We start from the raw sequence: 20,946 nt of genomic DNA, 5'->3' as shown, positions 1-20,946 counted from the left end.
TTGGTTCTAATAAAACCCCATGTCATTCCAAGCATGTGTGTCAATTTGTACCTCTCTATCTACATTATTCCGTGATTTATTCAGTTCTCAAATTTATACTGACTTTTTGATCACCCGGTATATCAACCGCCAGAAGGACTGGACTGTTTCGGACGCTAAAGGTAGCCCTCCTCCGTGTAAGGTGGGCGGTCGTTTGGCTCGCCGCTGTGCTGTGGAAGCCGTCGCGGGCGACGACCCTGCCTGCTGCTACGCAATCCTGTAGACCTCTCCCCACTCCTCACCGGCCCCCTCCAGCCGCCCCCACCACCGGAATCTTCTCCAGCAGCGGAGCGCGAGCGCAGCTACGGCGGCGACGCAGCCAGGAATCGCAGTTTGCGCCGCCACCTCTGCCCTGTCCTTCCGCCTCTGCCACGGCCAGCTCTTTGCTTCTGCACCGGTGAGTACTGCGACTCGCCACGCCCTCCAAATCCGCCGTCACTCGCATCGCACTTCTTCATTGATGTTTAATTCGAGAGTAACTACGGGGCGTTAACACATGTTTCAGAGCTGAACCGAGATCGCACAGAAATGTTTACGATAATGGCCAGTGTTTTGGCCGTGGCTTCAAGCATGATCTTCCGATCCCTCTTTTCATCTGCTACTGTGGAAGAGACCATCAGCAAGGATACTTAAATTGCTTTACAAAATGATTATTTAGAGCTGTAAGTTGCGACATCACCATTCTTTAGTGGGCCGTAAGGCTTGTACAAGCAATCCCGTTCAAATGTACCATTGATTTTGTACATACAGTTCATAGGCATCTCAAAAACGAAGGGAGAGCCATCGCTATTTTTTAGGTTTTGTAATGTATCGTATTGTTGTTGTGTCTCTTTTGCTGTGGTGGAATCGTCAAGCGGCTGCCTAGTAAGCTAAAGTCAAAACGTTCCGAAAAACATCGGAGGTGAGGGTATCATCTGGAATGCCCAGGGAAGTGTGGTAGGTCCGCTGTTGTTTTCTATCTGCATAAATGATCTTTTGGATAGGGTGGATAGCAATGTGCGGCTGTTTGCTGATGATGCTGTGGTGTACGGGAAGGTGTCGTCGTTGAGTGACTATAAGAGGATAATAGACGACTTGGACAGGATTTGTGTTGGTGTAAAGAATGGCAGCTAACTCTAAATATAGATAAATGTAAATTAATGCAGATGAATAGGAAAAAGAATGTTTGAATACTCCATTAGTAGTGTAGCGCTTGACACAGTCACTTCGATTAAATATTTCGGCGTAACATTGCAGAGCGATATGAAGTGGGACAAGCATGTAATGGCAGTTGTGGGGAAGGCGGACAGTCGTCTTCGGTTCATTGGTAGAATTTTGGGAAGATGTGGTTCATCTGTAAAGGAGACCGCTTATAAAACACTAATACAACCTATTCTTGAGTACTGCTCGAGCGTTTGGGATCCCTATCAGGTCGGATTGAGGGAGGACATAGAAGCAATTCAGAGGCGGGCTGCTAGATTTGTTGTTGGTAGGTTTGATCATCACGCGAGTGTTACGGAAATGTTTCAGGAACTCGGGTGGGAGTCTCTGGAGGAAAGGAGGCGTTCTTTTCGTGAATCGCTATTAGAGAACCAGCATTTGAGACTGACTGCAGTACAATTTTACTGCCGCCAACTTATATTTCGCGGAAAGACCACAAAGATAAGATAAGAGAGATTAGGGCTCGTACAGAGGCATATAGGCAGTCATTTTCCCCTCGTTCTGTTTGGGAGTGGAACAGGGAGAGAAGATGCTAGTTGTGGTACAAGGTACCCTCCGCCACGCACGGTATGGTGGATTGCGGGGTATGTATGTAGATGTAGAATCTGGAGCTATGACATCCAGAATATTAGCGACGTATCAAGCTATAAAATATTTTTCAGACACAAAAATTTTTCGGTTTGCTTTCTGGTACAATCCTTTTATTCTCCGTTTATTGTTACGGAAATTAAAAGGCTCATATCGTTTCCCACGTCGTAAGTAATAGCAGTAAATTTTCCTATTGGATGATTCCAACCTAAGGGTTCCCACTCGACCCTCTCCAATTTTGATGACATTTTTACAGTATGTATATATAGGTCTTACACGTATCCATGCCAAATTACAGCTTCATAAGTAGTTTTCTGGGGCCACTAACCATGCTTTTGTAAAGGCTAGTTTTTCTATATCGCCACAGGTATAAATAAATCATCAGGTTTGCTTTACTGTTGCTGATGACCTAAGGATTCCCACGCTGACACTTGGTGATTCTGCTCAACTGATTACGTACAACAACGTATTTGCTAAATATGCGCTCACTGTACAGCTGATTTATCACAGTTAGCTGGCAAAGTAGATCGTAAATCTTAATGTCAAAATCGGGATGACGTTTTGGCTGCTTGTCTATTATGATAGAATGACTTTCTGATGATGATTTTTTTTCTCATTTCCAGCCAGTCAGAATGGCTCTGAGCACTATGGGACTCAACTGCTGTGGTCATAAGTCCCCTAGAACTTAGAACTACTTAAACCTAACTAACCTAAGGACAGCACACAACACCCAGCCATCACGAGGCAGAGAAAATCCCTGACCCCGCCGGGAATCGAACCCGGGAACCCGGGCGTGGGAAGCGAGAACGCTACCGCACGACCACGAGATGCGGGCTGCCAGCCAGAATGTCATAAGGTTGTGAAGTGGTGTCTTGATTAATCAAATAATTACTGAGATATCCAACATTAAAATCGATTCAAAAACTTTATTCATCAATTACGTCTAATTTCCCCAACACGGTCATCTCGGATTTCGTTTATCTTTGCACCATTTGAAAGAACTCATTTTGTTTGATCGGGAAAAGTGTGTTTAATTTTTGAGACAAACTGCCGGCCGGGGTGGACGAGCGGTTCTAAGCGCACAGCCTGGAACCGCACAACCGCTACGGTCGCAGGTTCGAATCCTGCCTCGGGCATGGCTGTGTGTGATGTCCTTAGGTTAGTTAGGTTTAAGTAGTTCTAAGTCTAGGGGACTGATGACCTCAGAAGTTAAGTCCTATAGTTCTCAGAACCATTTGAACCATTTTGAGACAGACCTGTTCAAAGATAATAGGGAAGTTCAAAAAACGTGTTTTGACGGCTATTACCAGCGAAGGATATGTGGGCTTCCTGTATATGCACATCTGAAAATTATTTTTCTCCTCCGAATGGGAAAAAACGGTTCAAATGGCTCTGAGCACTATGGGACTTAACTTCTAAGGTCATCAGTCCCCTAGAACTTAGAACTACTTAAACCTAACTAACCTAAGGACATCACACACATCCATGCCCGAGGCAGGATTCGAACCTGCGACCGTAGCGGTCGCGCGGTTCCAGACAGTAGCGCCTAGAACCGCTCGTCCACCCCGGCCGGCGAATGGGAAAACATTTTGCTGACGCCGACCTACAAAAGCAAAAACGATCATTGTAATAAAATGAGGGAAATCAGAGCTCGCTCGGAAAAATATGTGTGTTCGTTTTTTCGGTGCGCTTTTCAGGTTTGGAATAATAGAGAATTATTGTGAAGGTGGTTCTATGATCCCACTGTCAGGTATTGAAGTTTGATTTAGGATATCCATGTAGATGTAGATGTAAAACCTGTTAAAGGTTTATTAGTTATCCTTGTTTCTTGTTAAATAAAAATTAATTTGATCAGTATTTCACATTTATAAATATTTATTTGTTCATTTAGGTTGTTTGTGCGCTCTTTAGGAAGCTACAGCTATATTTTGAGACTTACTTCCACTTGGTGAATGGTGTGGTGAATTCCAAAATAGCACAGAAACAACCTAAATGAACAGATGAACATTTGCAAAAGTTAAAGGCTGAGGAAATTATTTTTCATTTTAAGGGAAACAAAGATAACTAATAACAGTTTTTACAGAGTTTTGAAATGTGCATATAGATCCATCTAACATCTTGCTTAAATTTAAGCCACTTGACATGGAGTGACCCTATTGCAACCAGTTTAAAATTGGACTAATGGCTTGGCGAATTGTGTAATTCCAAGTGACTCAAAATTTCATATACAAGATGTTTCCTGAAGAGCGTGTAGAAATGAAACAAGACATAGAGAATGCTCCACTGAACAATTTGAGGTAGGGAGCCTGGGATGGGAGAAGCCAGCTTAAGGAGACATGGAAGTAAACTTGTCTACCGCTTTGTCTAGCATTACTGTTTTCCAGTTTTTTTACAACTAACTCTCGTACAAGTTTACAAGTCATGTGCTTTTTATTTACATGTACATTCTTTATTTCCTGCAAGGAAACCAAGAGGGTGAGCCCGATTACTTGGAAGTCATGATGCAGGTTTTGTTTACCTTACTTGTACGTAAGGTGGCCCTGTTGTATCGTATTTACATTGTCCCCTTGGTTGTTCGTGAGAGGATGTTGATACAACATAACAGTGCACTGGCCCACTTCAGTGTGGATGTCCGTAACTATTTCAATGCTGTATTTCCTGATCGCTGGATTGGAATTACAGTCCTATTCCATGGCCTGCGAGGTCACCTGACCTGAATCCCCTTGATTATTCCCTATGGGGATACTTAAAGTCACTTGTGATGAGACCCCACTGGATGCGGAGATGGAATTAGTTGCCATAATTGTAGCTGCCTGTGATGTGATGGGAAACACACCAGGAATATCTGTCAGTGTGCGTCAGAATCTTGTTCGCCGATGTCACGCTTGCTTTGACGTTGATGGCCGTCAGTTTCAGCACATTTTGTAAGATACAGTACAAATGCTACGTTCATCGTGTCAGTGATGGTATTTGCAGTTATCTGTAACTAATATAAATAAAAAAGACGCAGTAACGAGATTTTATACCTGTTAGCTCTTTAAGCTGTCTTCTCCGACCCCAGGTTCCTTACCTCAAATTGTTCAGTGGAGCATCCCCTAGGTCCTGTCAAATTTTTGCACGCCCTTAAGGAAACACCCTATATAGATCTTATCTGCAGCATAAAAATGCTCAAAAGATTGTAAATTCACCGGACTGGCTGGCTGCACACTCTTGATACTACTTCTTTTATCTAGCACTTTTCTCGAAAACTGTGAGCCATACGGTCACAAAAATTACTCCTACAATATTAACTCTTTACTGCATCGTGTCTCAACATTTTGCACATATAACGAGGACCTCTCTGGTGTGGTCACCAGAAATAAAATATTGTGGTAACAACCTTTTAAAAGTACATTTTCCTATGAAACTTCCTGGCAGATTATAACCGTCTGCCGGACGGAGACTCGAACTCGGAACCTTTGCCTTTCGCAGGCAAGTGCTCTGCCGACTGAGCCACACAAATACGACGCAGGACCTGTCCTCACAACTGTACTTCAGACAGTTCCACGTTTCGTAGGTCTGTATAGCTAGGGCCCCCCGCGGGGTCAGGGATTTTCTCTGCCTCGTAATGACTGGGTGTTGTGTAATGTCCTTCGGTTAGTTAGGTTTAAGTAGTTCTAAGTTCTAGGGGACTGTTGACCATAGATGTTAAGTCCCATAGTGCTCAGAGCCATTTGAGCCATTTGGGGCCCCCCGTCGGGCAGACAGTTCGACAGGTGCCGGTCTGTCAATCTGACGCCACTTCAGCGACCTGCAGTCGATGAGGATGATAGGATGATGATGAGGATGGCACAACACCCAGTCCCTGCGCGGAGAAAATTCTCTGGCCCAGCCGGGAATCGAACCCGGGCTCAGAGGATTGACAATTCGTCACGCTGACCATTCAGCTACCAGGGGCGGACGAGGAGGAGGAGATTAGTGTTTAACGTCCCGTCGATAACGAGGTCATTAGAGACGGAGCACAAACTCGGATTAAGGAACGATGGGAAGGGAAATCTGCCGTGCTCTTTCGAAGGAACCATTCCGGCATTTACATGAAGCGATTTAGGGAAATCACGGAAAACCTAAATGAGGATGGCCGGACGCGGGACTGAACCGTCGTCCTCCCGAATGCGAGTCCAGTGTGCTAACCACTGCGCCACCTCACTCTGTCGTACGTCTCGATTTCGAGTCTCGGTGCGGCACGCAGTTTTAATCCGCCAGGAAGTTTCATATCAGTGCACACTCCGCTGCAGAGTGTAAATTTCATTCTACGAGGGCAATCCCAAAAGTAAGGTCTCCTATTTTTTTATAAGTACATAGACCTGTTTATTTCTAGAATGGTTTACATCAGTTTAAAGCTTGAATATCTAGCTATTTTTCGACGTAATCACCATTTCTGTCGATGCAATTTTGTAGACGCTGTGGCAGTTTTTGTTTGCCCATGTCATACTAGCTCGCCGCCATGCTGTTCAGAAAGTTATGAGCCTGAATCGCTTTCCGGCCAAATGTTCTTTTAACCTAGGGAACACGTGATAGTCACTGGGTGCCAAGTCAGGACTATAGGGTGAGTGGTTGATTATGTTCCACTGAAACTGTTGCACGAGTGCAACGGTTTGCGTGGGCGAGCGTTGTCATGGAGAATGTATACGCCCTTGCTCAACATTCCTCTTCTCCGGCTCTGAACTGCCCGTTTGAGTTTTCTCCGAGTCTCCCAGTACCTGTCGGCGTTAATTGTGATCCCAGCGATTCAGCTCCGACGACGAGGTGAAAGAAGAGATTCATAACTTTCTGAACAGGATGGCGGCGAGCTGGTATGACATGGGCATACAAAAACTGCCACAGCGCCTACAAAAATGCATCGACAGAAATGGTGATTATGTCGAAATGTAGCTAAATGTTCAAGCTGTAAACTGATGTAAACCATTGTAGAAATAAACAGGTCTATGTACTTATAAAAAATAGGAGACCTTACTTTTGGGATTACCCTCGTACATTTTCCTACTTTGATGCACTTCAATATTTGTATATGTAGCAGCAACAGTTATTGATTACTGACGTTACTAATAAATAAAGGTGTACGAAACAGGACAAATAAGTATAATGTTAAAGTTTCAGTCTTAGCTCAGTATGTAAACCAACAATATTATACATAATTCATGTGATCGGTTTGATGTTGCCGACATGTGCAGCACGCTGTGCTCACCACATAGGTATTCTTAAGGTATGTACTTGCCTGCTGTTTTTTGCAGTTTTAAACTATTAGGCAACTCTGTAGTTTTATCTGTGTAGCTGAGTCCTGTCAGCGACCGTAAAATAGTCAATTGAAAAAAAGAAACAATGATGAAACAAGAAACTACTTTCAGAATGAAATTTTCACTCTGCAGTGGAGTGTGCGCAGATATGAAACCTTCTGTCAGCTTAAAACAGTTTCACTCTGCCAGGAAGTTTCAAGAAACGACTTACTTCTGTCTCTAACTGTGTAACTGTATGGACACAAGATTTATAGAAAACGTGCCATTTCTGTCTTCGGAAGAATAAATCATCTTCGTGAGTCATATAATTGTTGCGGCTATTTTTATTCAAATATTACTAAATTACTACCTGCACTTTCGCTTTGATATCGGCAAGCAAAGAGAAGGCTGAATGTTTCCTGGAATAATACCACATTGGAACACACAGATAAACCAACGTATCTGGGTGTGACGTTGGACAGATCTGTGACATACAGACACCACTGTGAAAGGAAGATGGCCTCGAGAAATAATACAAACTCGTAAATAGCAAATGGGGAGCAAAATCTATTGTTCTGAGAACCACCGCACAAACACAATGCTTTTCTAAAGTTGAGTACGTGGACCAGATAGACCAACGCTACGAATGTGACAAAATGGGACACCTAATGCCGTCCTTACGATGTTATTTATTATATGGCTACCAGTTTCGGTGCTTCAGTACACCATCTTCAGGCCTTAACTGACGCTGAGGGGGTTGACTCCAATCGTATACACGATTCCATCAGTGGCCAACATCTACGGAATGGTTTTCGTAGACTACCTGTAATCGTTGCGAAAACCAGTTCATAGATGTTGACCACTGATGGAATCGTGTGTTCTATTGAAGTTAAGCCCCTCAGCGTCAGTTAAGGCCTGAAGATGGTGTACTGAAGCTTCTAAACTGGAAGCCACATAATAAATAACATCGCAAAGCTGGCTGTAGGTGTTACATTTTATTATGTAAGTGAACGACTGAAGTCCCTCAAAGCTCCAATCGGAAGGGTGGACATACAAAAGCGCTATGAAAGTCGATATAACCATCAGTGAAACTTGTCGAATAACAATGGAACGTATGAAACCCACGTAGCTAGGAAAACTTTACAGAGCTGCTGGTCTGGGAGTCCCAGCTCCCGAAGAACATCTCAGGAATCCACAGAGGGGATCAGTCAAACCATTGATCATCGACAGCCTCTCTTCGGCACTTAGTGCGAGGCTGGTCGACTGAGATCCCGTAAAAGTTTCTTAAACACGTCTATAGAAGAACTATCCATCAGCGCAGGTAGTGCCTGGCAGCTCCACTTCAAACTGGAAAACATGGAGCATTCTGAACCGCATAAGAACAGGGGTGGTCCCGTCGAAACCCAACATGATCAGGAGGCGTCGTGGTAACGTGGATGACAAGAGTGATTTTGGTGGTCTGCAAGACAGTGAACACCTCGAAGCCTGTTCAAATTTTCCCCACAGATGCAACCTCGGCGGTTTGTGGTTGGTTGAGAAAGAAGTCCTGGACATGTCCCAATACTGGGGTGAAAGACTATGGTTTCCGGACACGGAAAAGTAAAATGAAGTAAGATGATTTTCAGTTGCCGCTGTTTTTCGGAGAACGATTACATTCCACCGCTCGTAAGAACAGGCAAAGGGTTTTTGGATTGATTTGGTGTGACTGAGATGTTAAGAAAAGAGACGAGGAAGAGATAAACTGTTTATTTGTTTCCATGCGACCTATAATGTGGTTCAAACTGGTTCAAATGGCTCTGAACACTATGGGACTTAACTTCTAAGGTCATCAGTCCCCTAGAACTTAGAACTACTTAAACCTAGCTAACCTAAGGATATCACACACATCTATGCCGCCGGCCGCGGTGGTCTCGCGGTTAAGGCGCTCAGTCCGGAACCGCGCAACTGCTACGGTCGCAGGTTCGAATCCTGCCTCGGGCATGGATGTGTGTCATGTCCTTAGGTTAGTTAGGTTTAAGTAGTTCTAAGTTCTAGGGGACTGATGACCACAGATGTTAAGTCCCGTAGTGCTCAGAGCCATTTGAACCATTTGAACACATCCATGCCCGATGCAGGATTCGAACCTGCGACCGTAGCGTGTGCGCGGTTCCAGACTGTAGCGCCTAGAACCGCTCGGCCACCCCGGCCGGCTCTGTAATGTGTCATGACGCCATCTGAAAACGGTCAGAGATAGCCAGATAGAACCCAGTTGGATCCTGGATGACGAATTCGCTGTTAAATGATTTACATCGAGTCTTTCTTCCTTTCTACTAAAGCTTTCCTAATGTTTTTGAATTTTTCATGCCTCATAGTGGTTTAATATGGATTAAATTTAATTTTTCAGAAATTCCAATTTAACATTTCATAAAAGAAATGGTCATAGGAAACAATAAATGTTATATTAATGTGTACGAAGAAGGTAAATGTTTTAGCATTTGGTGTCTCGTAATGTACGATATCGCGGAAAACCAGATGTGTTGAGAAGTTCCATTACAATCTTTCTGCTTTTTATAAAGTAAAAATTTAAATTTCGGCTGCGAAGCCATTACGTCAGCTCAACACACAATTTGTAGACGAATAGTTTCCGTTAATACAGCAGTTATTCATCTATATGTAATAACACATGTTTTTGTTCTACTCCATTGGTGAGTCGCAGCAGAAGGTCGTAAACATTGGCGGAAAACTACTTCAGCTGCTGTCTTGCATTTTAAGTAGGAACGTCGGAAGCACGAAAATGAAAAGCGTCAGAGAAGCAAACTCCTCCAGGCTCAGACAGCCCTCCACCCTCTATAATGTGCACTGTATGTGGCCGCACGTTTCATGCGAGCATTGGTCAGCTAAGCCCTCACAGGCATCTCCATATCTGAACTGCGATGCAACAATGGAAATGCAGGAGGAAAGTGAAGACTCGGACGCGAGTGTCAGCTGAGGACGACTCTTCAGTCAGGAGACTGCTTTGATGCAGCTCTCCTGTGTCAGCCCCTTCATCTCCGAATACTACTGCAGCATACATCCAGCTGAGTCTGCTTACTTTATTCATTCCTTGGTTTCCCTCAAAAAAATTTAACCCCCCTCAATTTTATCCATTACCAAACTAATGGTTCTGTGGATGCCTCAGCATGTGTTCTATAATCAAGCGGTCCCTTCTTTTGGTCAATTTGTGACATAAATCTCTTTTTACCCCAGTCCTATCAGTATGTCTTTATTAATTATTCATTGTACCCACCTAATCTTGAGCACTGTTCTGTAGCATTACATTTCAAAGAGTCCTATCCTCTCTTATTGTCTGAACTGCTCATCGTCCACGTTTCAGTTCCGTACAGGGCTTCAGTTCAGACGAAGGCATTCAGAAAAAGTCTTCCTAACAGCTAAATTTGTATTATATGTTAACAAACTTCTCTTTTTCCCAAATGGTTTTCTAGCTATAATCAGTCTACAGTTTACATCTTCTCTACTTCGACCAACATCGGTGATTTTGATGCCCTAAAGGCAAAAATCGTCTCTTACTCTTAATGTCTCATTCGCTGCTCTAATTCCCTCAGCATCGTTTGGTTTCATTCAGCTGCATTCTATTACACCTGCTTTACTTTTGTCAATGTTCATCTCATAACCACTTTTCAATACACTATGTTTTCCATCCAGCTGATCTTGAACATACCGATTTCTATGATAATTTTCTTTCCACATCAACTCACAATAACACACATTCATTGGTATATAGCTGAAATTGGACTCGAAACCTGGACCTTCACTTCACTTGGCAGTCACGCTACCTCGAGATGAACAAACTCGACACATCCCATTAGATGTACCATTCATGCAATGTACTTACATTTTATAATTACTTATATTTATTTATATTTTATATTTACAAAAAAATAAAATAAAATAACTGAACTTCCGGATGGAGCGCCACTATATGTCGTGTTTGCGAGACTGGGTGCGGAACAATTAGTGCTTTTGTTTTGAAGACACATAGCTATCCATCAGCGTGAAGCATCAGGAGCGGAGAATATGACCGAAACGACCTCCAATAATTCAAAGCAAAATGGTGCAATGGTTAAGGAAATGGGCTAGCATTAGGGAGTAATGAGGTTCAAAACCCGACTCGACCATGCAAATGTAAGTTTTCCGTGGTTTTTCTAACTCAAGGTGAAAGCAAGGATTTTCTTTTTTTGCTAAAGACACCACCGAATTCCTTCCCTGTTCTTCGCCGTTCCGTGCCTTGCTCCGTCTCTAACGGCGTTGTCATCAGCGACGGAACTGTACATCCCAATCCAGAACGAATTTTCACTCTGTATCGGAATGTGCGCCGATTTGAAACTTCTCAGCAGATTAAAAGCGTGTATCGGGTCGGGACTCGAACCTGAGATCTTTGTCTTCTGCACGCGTTCGAGTCCCCGTCCAGCACACAATTTTAATTTCAAGGAAGTTTCATTAAATTCCAATACTTGTTTTTTTTTCATCCTCGAAGTATGGCTCAAAAAAATGGCTCTGAGCACTGTGGGACTTAACTTCTGAGGTCATCAGTCCCCTAGAACTTAGAACTACTTAAACATAACTAACCTAAGGACAACACACACATCCATGCCCGAGGCACGATTCGAACCTGCGACCGTAGCGATCGCGCGGTTCCAGACTGTAGCGCCTAGAACCGCTCGGCCACTCCGTCCGGCTAAAGTATGGCTGTTTTTTAACCTATGCTGTAATGGACACAAACTTGAAGAGACTAGAAAACATACAAATTTGAGCGCGGGAAAAGAAAAATGACAATTTTATAATCGAATTAATAATCTAGTGCCATTGCATGGAGACAGTATAATAATTTAGATAATGTATAAGGCTTGAGGAACTATTCAAGAGCAAAGGGCATCCTTGTGCACGAAGTAAAGTATTTCAAATTCTCTATCAAAATGCGCAGCATAAAATATTTTCTGTTAGACTTTTATTTTTATTTTATTTATTTTTGCATTTATTTCACTTGACAAGATTCCCGAGAGGGAAGGCATGTTCATGTAAACAGTTGAGGCTTTTATTCTTTCTTGATTGTGGATTGGTTCTGCATAAGTCGCAGGTTGCTGGGTTATTTTGCTGAATGTATCCGATCTCGTGTTCCAGTTATGGAATGATGATGGGTATTTGATATGCGAGGATAGGCGTTGAGAGCACCGGTGATTAAGAAATCTGCGAAGAAAGCAGCGAGTGAAAAGCACGTCGCCTATACGGCCATATCTGCTTTCACTGAACATGGGAAGGACAAATGTGGTCGAACAACCGAATATTATACAAGTGTTCTGACAATATAGCGTCTTCAGGAGGTTTTTTCTCTTGTACTGCGTCTAATATCACCACAGTAGTCACAGTAGTAAACATTCGGCGGTATTGATAGACGGGATTAACTTTTGTTTTATTTTGGGCGTAAATAGTTATCTGAAATAAAATAAAAATTAGTCGAGTCTTTAATTCAGCTGATGATGATGTTTGGTTTGCAGGGCGCTCAACTGCGCGGTTATCAGCGCCCGTACAAAATTCCAATCTTTACATAGTCCATATTCGCCACTTTCACGAATGATGATGAAATGATGCGGGTAACACAAACACCCGGTCCCCGAGCGGAGAAAATACCCGACCCGGTAGGAAATCGAACCCAGGACGCCTTGACCCAAAGGCAGCAACGCTACCCACTAGACTGATCCCGCCGAGTGTTAACTATACGGCACAGAGAGTGGAAACTCCAGACGACTCGAGCTGCCCGTAAATACTTGGTAAGAGATGTGTGACAGTCGGTTGTTGGAACCCGTCAACCCTTCCTGTACTCAGGTAAGGTGCGGGCGACCGGATAGGCAAATGTTTTAAGAAATGTTACTTTGAGCTGTGGTAACAAAAATTTCATTCACATCGAATGTTTCGGTGCATTCTGCGCGAAGGGCGAAAGGAAAGAAAGAAGCTGTAAAAGATTTAAGTTGAAGCAATGGTACGCTAACAATTACTTTGTTTCTTCCCCAAATAAACCATTCACTTAACATTGACTTCGTCATTGGGGATTGAAGTGTGCATAGTGGTCATTCTGTTTCCGTTGGAGAGCGAAGTGTTTAACTCTATCGCGCGTGTTCAGCGAAAACACTGCGCTTACACTTCATAGTATGAAATCGACGAGCTGACTGCGCCCGCACTAGCAGTCGTCCGCAGTGGGTTACGTGATTTACCTTGTAAACAAGAGTTCTCTTTCGCAGTACCTTGATATTCGTTCTAACAGCACTTACGCTTAATTCGCCATTCTCCACAGTACTCTGTCATCTAACTACTGCAATGTCGTTGGTATGACACTGAAATATTTATTATTCTAATTCTGTAGACATGTTCACAGCAGATCACTGTTTTCCGATGAATTAAAATCCAATAGATTTTGCCTAAGAGTTTTCTAGACAACCAGATTGGATGTTTGCCCTGATGATTTCACAGCTTTCTTCCATTAGTCCATAGCATCATTGCAATATGGATTCGGCACTACGTACTCCTTTTACGGGCATTTGCATCATTGATATGTTGTTGTTGTTGTTGTGGTCGTCAGTCCTGAGAGTGGTTTGATGCAGCTCTCCATGCTACTCTATCCTGTGCAAACTTCTTCATCTCCCAGTACCTACTGCAACCTACATCCTTCTGAATCTGCTTAGTGTATTCATCTCTTGGTCTCCCTCTACGATTTTTACCCTCCACGCTGCCCTCCAATACTAAACTGGTGATCCAATGGTGCCTCAGAACATGTCCTACCATCCGATCCCTTCTTCTAGTCAAGTTGTACCACAAACTCCTCTTCTCCCCAGTCCTATTCAATACTTAAAATTAGTTATGTGATCCATCCATCTAATCTTCAGCATTCTTCTGTAGCACCACATTTCGAAAGCTTCTATTCTCTTCTTGTCCAAACTATTTATCGTCCATGTTTCACTTCCGTACATGGCTACACTCCATACAAATACTTTCAGAAAAGACTTCCTGACACTTAAATCTATACTCGATGTTATCAAATTTCTCTTCTTGAGAAACGCTTTCCTTGCCATTGCCAGGTCTACATTTTATATCCTCTCTACTTCGATCATCATCAGTTATTTTGCTCCCCAAATAGCAAAACTCCTTTACTACTTTAAGTATCTCATTTCCTAATCTAATTCCCTCAGCATCACCCGACTTAATTCGACTACATTCCATTATCCTCGTTTTGCTTTTGTTGATGTTCATCTTATACCCTCCTTTTAAGACACTGTCCATTTCGTTCAACTGTTCTTCCAAGTCCTTTGCTGTCTCTGACAGAATTACAATGTCATCGGCGAACCTCAAAGTTTTTATTTCTTGTCCATGGATTTTAATACCTACTCCGAATTTTTCTTTTGTTTCCTTTACTGCTTGCTCAATATAAAGATTGAATAACATCGGGGATAGGCATCAACCCTGTCTCACTCCCTTGCAAACCACTGCTTCCCTTTCATTCCCCTCGACTCTTATAACTGCCATCTGGTTTCTGTACAAATTGTAAACAGCCTTTCGCTCCCTGTATTTTACCCCTGCCACCTTTAGAATTTGAAAGAGAGTATTCCAGTCAACATTGTCAAAAGCTTTCTCTAAGTCCACAAATGCTAGACACGTATGTTTGCCTTTCCTTAATATATTTTCTAAGATAAGTCGTAGGGTCAGTATTGCCTCCCGTGATCCAACATTTCTACGAAATCCAAACTGATCTTCCCCGCGGTCGGCTTCTACCAGGTTTTCCATTCGTCTGTAAAGAATATCATTGATATATGGTTTCGGAATTCCGTCTCGCCTTGTACTTCCTGCTTATGGAGCGCCATTCGTCTTGTTATGGAGCTGATGGAGTCCACAAGTGCAACGTTCAGCTCTGCAGTGACTTTTGAAGCTGTTGTCCTCTCACAATTCGTCACAATCCTCTTCAGTGACCGTCTGTCACGATCATTCAACACTCTCTTTCGTCTGCGTTGTGCCTTACCGGAAGATGTTTCTCCGCTTTCCTTTTATGCAATATAAATCTTCGATATACTTAGACAGCCTTGGCTATGGAAGCACTCAGCATACGAGTGCGAACAGTTTGCCCACGTTCGAATTCACTTAGCCCGACATAACGCACTCACAACTACACAGACCACTACTCCAACTACGACTGACATTTGCAACGCACTGACGACGTTGCACAGGTGCCGTCCGTGGTCAAGTGCAACATGGCAACCTTGAGGCTTGCATCTGCACTTATGTTCAAACATGCATTTTTCGCGGCTTTTCACATTTCTGTTCGACACCTGTAAACTCCGATGGAAAATTATTAAGTAATGCAGAAGTACCAAGTAACGTTTGATGTAAGGACTGGTGGATAACTGTAACGGAAATCAGTCTGATGTCATGCACTTAAATAAAGGGAAAGAGTAAACATTGTTTTACCATACTACTAACTGTTAGATGCTTAAACAGTTACACGTACTTATCGGTGACTGTTCAGAGCGATCTATGCTTAAAGGAGTGCATGAATCGCGTCATTAGGATTGGACATGCGGCACTGGGATTTCCGGAAGAATCCAATGGATTGTGTAATCCAAACGCGAAACAATTTCCCAGCAAATAGCCACTTCTTCAGTTCATTTACTTCTGGAATGTTATTCATCGTGGCCGTGCGGTTCTAGGCGCTCCAGTCCGGAGCCGCGCTGCTGCTACGGTCGCAGGTTCGAATCCTGCCTCGGGCATGGGTGTGTGTGATGTCCTTAGGTTAGTTAGGTTTAAGTAGTTCTAAGTTCTAGGGGACTGATGATCACAGCAGTTGAGTCCCATAGTGCTCAGAGCCATTTGAACCATTTTTTGTTATTCGTCGGTGTGAAGTATTTACCAAGTAGGATTAGTGGATGCAACAGCGACGGTCCAAAGGAATTGTTTCGGGTCTGTAACTGTGACAAATATGCTTAACTAACATGAATGAGGGACGCTCTGTACGTCACACGTGGCCTTCGCAGCAAAACGTCTCGTTACAAAACGAGCCAACACGTGTATTGCACACATCAAAAAAAGGTTTGCATCACCACGGTTCCCAGAACTCCTGAATATAGACGTTGACTGTGGATGTTATATCACAGACATAGTCCCTTTGACTGCTCAGAGATATCACTAAACCCGCCCAAAGATGTAAACAACCGTGCATGAGCAGCGCCTATTAGACGGAGAGGGTCCGACAGCCGATCGGTTCCATTCATTCCACGAGGAAGGAGGTACACAACTTCAACCATGCCTAGACGGTCAATATGGCGGTTCTATCGCGTCCGGATTGTTACTTTCTGCCAGGAAGGACTCTCAACAAGGGAAGTGCCCAGGCTCCTCGGAGTGAACCGAAGAGATGCTTTTCGGACATGGACATACAGAGAGACAGGAACTGTCGACGACATGCTTCGCTCAGGCCGCCCAAGGGCTGCTACTACAGTGGATGACCGCTACCTACGGGTTATGATTCGGAGGTACCCTGACAGCAACTCCACCATGTTGGATAATGCTTTTCGTGCACCCATACGATGTCGTGTTACGACTCAAACTGTGCGAAATAGGCTGCATGATGCGCAACTTCACACGCGACGTCCATGGCGAGGTTCATCTTTGCAACCACGACACGATGCAGCGCGGCACAGATGGGCCCAACAACATGCCGAATGGACCGCTCAGGGTTGGCATCACGTTCTCTTCACCGATGAGTGTCGCATATACCTTCAACCAGACAATCGTCGAAGACGCGTTTGGAGGCAATCCGGTCGCGCTGAACGCCTTAGACACACTGTCTAACGAGTGCAGCAAGGTGAAAGTTCCCTGTTGTTTTGGGGTAGCATTATATGGGACCGACGTACGCCACTGGTGGTCATGGAAGGCGCCGTAACGACTGTACGGTACGTGAATGCCGTTCTCCGACCAATAGTGCAACTATATCGGCAGCATATCGGCGAGGCATTTGTTTTCATGGACGACTATTCGCGCCCCCATCGTGTACATCTTGTGAATGACTTCCTTCAGGACAACGACATCGCTCGGCCAGAGTCGGCAGCGTGTCCTCCAGACATGAACCCTATCCAACATGCACGGGATAGATTGAAGAGGGCTGTTTGTGGACGAAGTGACCCACCAACCACTCTGGGGGATTTACGCCGAATCGCCGTTGAGGAGTGGGGCAATCTGCACCGCCAGTGCCTTGATGAACTTGTGGATAGTATGCCACGACGGATACAGGCATGCATCAATGCAAGAGGACGTGCTACTGGGTATTAGAGGTACCGGTGTGTACAGCAATCTGGACCACCACCTCTGAAGGTCTCGCTCTATGGTGATACAGCATGCAATATGTAGTTTTTTTATCACGAGCAATAAAATGGGCGGAAATGATGTTTACGTTAATGTCTGTTCTAATTTTCTGTACAAGTTCCAGAACTCTCGGAACCGAGGTGATGTAAAACTTTTTTTGATGTTTGTACATCCTCTAACTTACATCTCACTTTATGGCCAGCGACACATAAATCAAACAAAGTAGGATTTTTACTCTGTGAGCTCTAACTCCACCACCAAAACTTCGGAGGCTACTGAGGGATATTTTCTGAGTATTTTGGCACAAGAATCCCGCGGTTCCCTCCAGCTAGTAACAGAGTAATAATAGAACTATGGTTTGCTCGGTTTGTTACCTCAATTACCTTTGTTTCTGCGAAAATACCTTCATAGTGAGAAAAGTAACAATGTGAAAACACAAAAACGTATAACATTAAAAACAGAACAGTGCAATAACCGTCAGACAGATGCAAAAGTGCTGCGACGTGGAGCAGCTAAGCTGTGGCACTGAGCCGCTTGTAATCGAAGTGGTCGGTGGCTCGTTTTTCGTTATGTATTGGATTACTCTATATACTCCATGAATTAACTATACGATACAGGTAGGTTCATAATTGTAATCCCGCATTTCGTATAATTTTAATGACGTAAAAAATAGTTTTGTCCAATTACATACAGAATATATGTTCAAATCTGAACACAGATAATATTGTATTTTAAAATCTGGTCACCCATTTAAAATTATACACGGTGCAGACACCACCTATGTTCGAAGTCAACGTGAAATAAACACTCACAGACGGCACGTCACAGCATTTGCAATGAAGGCGTGTTGTGGGGGAGGGAAAGGAAGACAGTGCAGGTCACAATTGTAAAGCGGAAACTGTGGTATAGATAGTCCCGGAGCCACAGCGTAGGTGCCCGGTTGTAGGTTGGCACTACGAGAGCGGACGAACTACACCAACCACAGCGCCCTCTAGCCGATGTTGTGGAGCTCAACGAGCGCCGCTCTGATTTCTGCCCCCAGTTGATCAAAAGCACACGACTAAGCAACTTAGCTTCTACTTCGTAGGGGGCTAGCCATTACAGACATTGCCTTTGTTACTTCAATGATGGTTTAACTAATAGTAACATGAACAGCTTCGCACCTACGTGCTCATGAAGCCTAAGTTAAGTAGAAGTCATTTACTAATATTCTCTAATAAATGTGCTTTTACTTTACGTGCAGTATCGAAGTGATTTACCTAATCCTACTCGCTTCCTTCATTCGGTCTATTTTGCAGACCACAGGAGCAGACCCACGTGCCGCCTTCCGGGCGGGATACAAAAGAAAGGAAGTGATTTGTCATTGGCTTTCAGGCCAAGGGTGGAAGCATTTCCGGAACGGCGAAGTTTGTAAATTAATCGCGTATCTCTGTGGTTAAAGTACACCGTGCACCGCAAAAACCGGCGCGAGGCAATTGTGGTGTACCACAGGCCATAGATGACAGAGGTGAACGAGGGCTGCGGAGATGTTTATGGGCGAATAGACCTTTAGTTGTTGAGTAACTGACTGCTCAGGTGAATCAAGGAACTACCAAGAGTGTCTCCTCAACGATTGTCCAGCGAACTTTGCTGCATATGGGCCTCGGCTGCGGGAGCCTGGTTCGTGCAAGCACGCTGACTGCTGTTCACCGGCGACGAAGGCTGGAATTTGCACGCTAGTAGCGCAACTGGGCGTCCGCTGAGTGGCGACAGGTGACCTTGATGCTCCATTGGACATATGACCATTGGAGTGTATGGCGTGAAACGTCTGAAAGCAAATACCCTCCACCAACAGTCGGAAGGGTCCAGGCCGGAAGAGGAAGCGTTATGATCTGAGGAATGTTTTCGTGGCATTCCCTGGGTGATCTCATTATTCTGGAAGCCACGACGGATCAAAACAAGTATTAACCTATCACTTGGGACTGAGTCCATCCCCAAAGTGCAGCTTGTTTTTCCTCGGTACGATGCCATCTGCCAGCAGAACAACGCAACGTGTCACACTATGCATAGTACGTGCGTGGTTCGGAGATCACAGGATGATTTCACGTATTTCCCTGGCTACCAGACTCTTCGGATTTAAACCCAACAGAGAATCTGTAGGACCACATCGAGAGGCTGTACTTGCACCTGCTGTGCGCGCCATAGATTCTCAACCGAAAAACCCATTGTGGCCGGCGACGGAGCTTCCCCATCGGTATCTCCCAAAACCTCACTGGCTGTTCCCGCACGTCGCGCAGGGGTTCGGTCTGCTAAAGGGGGCTATTCAGGCGTTAGGCAGGTGATCTCATTAATGCGAGGGGACAGTGTACTAGTAGTAATTAACAACTGAATTGTTAATTACGGACTTTCAAAATTATTCCATAAAAGATTGTCAATAAATAACTTATTTTTTATGTAACAGACTTTCTTACATATATGTATTATCTTTGTTCTTCTAGGCTTCTGGTTGGAAAAGTTGTTGTAAGTTGTTGGTGGGAAGTTAGATCAGTGTATCATGTCGTATTCTGAGTTTCACATACACGCTTGTTGAAAGAATTTGTACTGTGTCAGAGTGACGAGAATTAAATGCTCTACGTGAAAGATAAATTACTACAACAATTTACTTCGTGTGCATATTTCGAACTGAAGTCTGAACATCCCTCTGCAAGTAGAGATATACCTCTAATCCTTGAGCCAACAAACAAGTCGAGATACACTGCACGAAGAGAATAACTTAAGTAATGAAAATAACTACAAGGTGTACAACTTTGCTTCCGCCGTTTTTTCCCCAACATTTGAGGCTTTAACGAGACAAATTCGTTACACATGTATCATTCAAAGTATTTTCCATCGCTGGCCACTACTTTGTCCCATCCTTCAAGCAGTGTACGAATCCCACGTCGAAAAAATTGGTCATATTTTGAAGAAGTCCACGAATCGATCCAATTTGTGACTTCTTCATGAGATCGGAAGTGTTGATCAGCCAGGCCAAGCGCCATTGATCTAAACAGGTGATAGTCAGAGGGAGAAATGTCTGGAGAATACGGCGGGTGGGGTAGGACTTCCCATTTTAACGCTTCCAAGTACTATTGGTTTCAGCTCACACGGGACCCAAGTCCCTTCTTTCTGAATCATGCCCATAGCCTTAAAAAGTTTTGAAATGGTTTACTGTGTCACTCTCACTAATCGTGCCAACTCTTCTTGAGTTTGACGCGAGTCTTCACGCAGCAATGTCTTCAATTCTGCATCTTCGAAAACATTCTATCTTCCACTACTATACCGGTCTACGACTTTAAAATCACCGTTCTTGAAGCGTTGAAACCACTCACGACACGTTCTTTCACTAATAGCGTCCTCACCATACGTACTTGAGAGCATCTGATGAGACTCAGCCGCTGTCTTCTTCATATTGAAACAAAACAGTAACACCTCCCGCAAATGACGAGAATTAGGCTCGTAAACTGACATTTTCAAT

The 20,946-nt window shown here is 43.9% G+C and overlaps 1 protein-coding gene across 1 annotated transcript in view; it reads left to right on the top strand.

Moving 5' to 3' along the window:
• Nucleotides 1-347: 347 nt before the first annotated feature.
• Nucleotides 348-20,946, top strand: part of LOC126203185 (alpha-tocopherol transfer protein-like) — a 131,365-nt gene continuing 110,766 nt past the window's right edge. The window contains exon 1 of the mRNA XM_049937427.1: nucleotides 348-436. The gene's annotated coding sequence lies outside the window, so the exon portion shown is untranslated. The remainder of the gene's footprint in view (nucleotides 437-20,946) is intronic.

This window comes from Schistocerca nitens, chromosome 9 (assembly GCF_023898315.1).
Source record: "Schistocerca nitens isolate TAMUIC-IGC-003100 chromosome 9, iqSchNite1.1, whole genome shotgun sequence".
NCBI classification, from domain to species: domain Eukaryota; kingdom Metazoa; phylum Arthropoda; class Insecta; order Orthoptera; family Acrididae; genus Schistocerca; species Schistocerca nitens.
Note: the sequence above shows the minus strand (reverse complement) of the source record. Positions and strands in the feature narration are given on the sequence as shown.